This window comes from Anas acuta, chromosome 12 (genome assembly GCF_963932015.1).
Source record: "Anas acuta chromosome 12, bAnaAcu1.1, whole genome shotgun sequence".
NCBI classification, from domain to species: domain Eukaryota; kingdom Metazoa; phylum Chordata; class Aves; order Anseriformes; family Anatidae; genus Anas; species Anas acuta.
Window position 1 is genome coordinate 11,228,217 of NC_088990.1, and position 3,336 is coordinate 11,231,552.

Sequence of the window (3,336 nt, forward strand, 5' to 3'; positions counted from 1 at the left end):
CCCCCGCCCCGCCGCCCCCGGGGCCGCCCCCGGGCCGCCCGCCGCCAATCCCGGCCCGGCCCGCCCCCGGCCGTCGGGGGGGTGAGGGGTGTCCAGGGGCTTTTTTTGGTCGGGTTCTGTTGTGTTTTTTTTTTTTTTTGCGGGTCCGGGTTTTTTTTGTTGTTGCTTTTTTTTTTTTTTTTCTCCTCCCTTTTCCACGAAAAACTTTCTCAACTTTGATGAACTTTCGGGCTTCAGCTTTTTAAAGAGACCGGCGGCTCCCCGAGCCGGCACCGATCGCTCCGGGCTGCCCCCGGGGGCTGGGGGAAGGCGCTGGGCTCCCCCCGGGGCTCCGAGGGGCTCGGGGCTGCAGCTCCGAGCAACGCCGTTACCCCCGTGAGAGCCCCGAGCCCCCGGCACGCACCCCATGGGCTCAGGATGCGCGTCCTGTACCCTAGAACAGCATCCCCGGGGCGGCAGCCCCAAATTCCCTAGGACAGCAGCCCCACATCCCTAGGACAGCAGCCCCACATCCCTAGGACAGCAGCCCGAGTCCTCCTGCAAGAGCAGCCCCGCGTCCCAGGCGCACAGCCCCGCTCTCAGCCAGCTCTGATCGCCTGCTCGGCTCCACGGCTGGGTGGAAGGAGGGGAGATGTCAGCCCCACCCTGTCCCCCGTGGTCCCATTGCTCCCCCGAGCATTGTGTGCTCCCGGTCCTTGGCTGCTGGGGTTGGCCCCGCCTGGAAGTGCTCTCTCGCCCAGGCTGAGCAGCATCACTGCTCACAGAACCGCAGGAGCGCAGCACGGTTGGGGTCGGAGGCACCTCTGGATCCACGTGCTCCGACCCCTGCCCAAGCAGGGAGACCCAGAGCAGGTTGCCCAGGACCACGTCCAGGCGGCTTTTGAAGATCCCCGTGGGTGGAGACCCCACAGGCTCTCTGGGCAGCCCGTGCCAGTGCTCCATCACCTGCACAGCACAGGAGTGCTTCCCGATGTTCAGATGGAGCCTGCCGTGCTCCAGCTCGTGCCCAGTGCCTCTGCTCCTGGCACTGGCACCACTGACGAGAGCCTGGCTATCTTCTAGCAGAAATGTTCCAGTCCTTTGATCGTGTTGGTGGCTTCCTTCACCCAGCCCCACAGCCAGCTCCCCACCACGACCACGTGCCCTCATCTCCAGCACCATGTTGTCCCACCAGGGCTGAATTTCACTTCAAAATCAGACTTAGTCCATGACCAAGACTCCAACCAATGCCTTGCTTCCAGCAGCAGCTTGGGGACAACACTTCATTCATGTGTGTGCTGTGAAGGGGTGTGAGGATGGCTGGGTGCAATCACAGCTGATTTCTCTGCTGACACCTGGGTTCGGTGCCCTGTTCAAGCTCCCACTCCTGACTCGCTTCTCCACCTGGGTGCACGGAGGCTCATCAAGACAATTTCACCCTAAACTAAGCCACTAGCATGACCAAGGAGATCTGCGTCCAGCACCATCACCAAGGGTTCCCGTAGTCAAGCGAGTGCCCACTAGGCCATGTCTTCATGGGAGGTGTCGTGGTTCTCATGTGGCCAGTGGCAAGGAGGTGGCTTCTTTTAGTAAGGCTACGCAATGAGCTTCTAAACCCAAGAGCCTGATCCCTGCCAGGATGCCGTCCTCCAGGAGGGGGGTGGGAGGGAAGGAAAAACAAAAAAGTGCTTTTTAATTAAGAAAACCAATTATTTACAGTGTTGATCTATGGTATTTTTTTTAACTTTACTCCCCCAGCCCTGCCAAACCAAGGGAGAGCCCCTGCTCCACCCCCACAGCCGGGTCATCGGCCAGGCAGGGGTGACCGCTTCTCTGCTCAGCAGCAAGAATGTCGAGCAGACACGGAGCTCTGCACAGCTCTGGTGTTGGCCTGCTTGAGCAGCTGATGGACCACCTGGGTCCTTCCAGGTGACACTTCTGTCCCTTATTGTAGGTGGCAGCCTGAGCTTGGCCATCCGACGTGGGCATGGTGGTTCACTTGGCAGGAAAGCTCCTTGTGGGGTTGTTGGGCAAGAGCAAAGCATCCTGCTTGCAGGGCCACCCCTCAGAGCTGCATTCGCTGGCAGCATCCCGATGTCCCATTGTCCTGTGGCTCCTAAGTCCCATCGATGTCCCCAGCAGGGTCACCACCAGGCAACCTGTCCTGTCCCAAGGGGCTTCAGCGAAGCAGTGTGTGCTGCAGCGAGGAGCCCCTGCTGGTCCAATTTCTCCTCCACAGGGAGAAGATGATGCCTCCCATCCCAGCAAGCTCACAAGGGTGGACAAAAGTTGGGACAAATGATGCAGTTGCCACTTCCAGCTTGTGCAGGAGAGCCAGTCCACCAGAAAAGTGTGGGATTTGGGCTGAGGACTTCTTCTTTGGGTTGCTCTCCACTCCCCGCACCCAGTTGGAGCTTCAGCTGCATCATCTGAGACCACATCAGCTGGACCTGGGTGACACTGGCTGGGGACAAGCTTTACAGCAACGTGTTTTCATGCCAGCACTTTGCACCCTGGAGCACCTCCCGTCCAACAGTGTCTACCTCTGCAGTCTGGCCAAGGCCTGCATCGGGACATTGTCCTTGCTGTGCCATCCTTGGCAATGCAGTGGAGAGAAGAGCAGAGATGACCCCCAGCAACCTCTTCCACGTGGCTTCCCGTGGGGCAGGACCCCGTCTGGCAGGTGCTGGGAGGCAACACCAACAGGGCTTGGAGCAGTCAGCACTCATGGTCAGCTGGAAAATCATATTTCCATCTCCAGAGCAACCCCCAGATCTCTTGCTTCTGCAAACACAGGGATGTGCAGTGTGCACAGGGGCCCGCCCCGCCACCTGTCCCATGCAGTCACACCACTGTGTCCTGTAAAAGATGGGAATTTGGTGATGGCGCTCACCAGGGAAAGGTGCTCAGCTGTCAGGTGCTCATAACCATCAAGCAGGTCCTGGGGAGGGTACTGCTTAAGTACTTTAGATTAAAATAGTTTGCAGTCAGCTGAGAAATCAAGGTGAAACCTGATGAGGTTCACCAAGGAGAAGCGCAGAGTCCTGCCCTGGGGAGAACAAGCCCAGGACGTGCTGGGGGCACCCAGCTGGGGAGCAGCCTGGTGGAGAAGGCCCTCAGGGACATGGCTCTGGGTGGCTCTCCCTGAGCAGGGGCTGGACCAGGAGCCCTCCAGGGGTCCCTTCCAGCCCCAGGCAGTCTGTGATGCTGTGGAACAACCAGGAGTCGTTCACCCATCTGTAGGGATGCAAAAAGTTTCACCTGGGGGTTGTCATGGAGGGTGCCTCGGGTGCCTGCTAGCCCCGAGCCCATCACAGGCTGTGCTACACTGCGCTGTGCTGTTTTGCTATTTCTCGC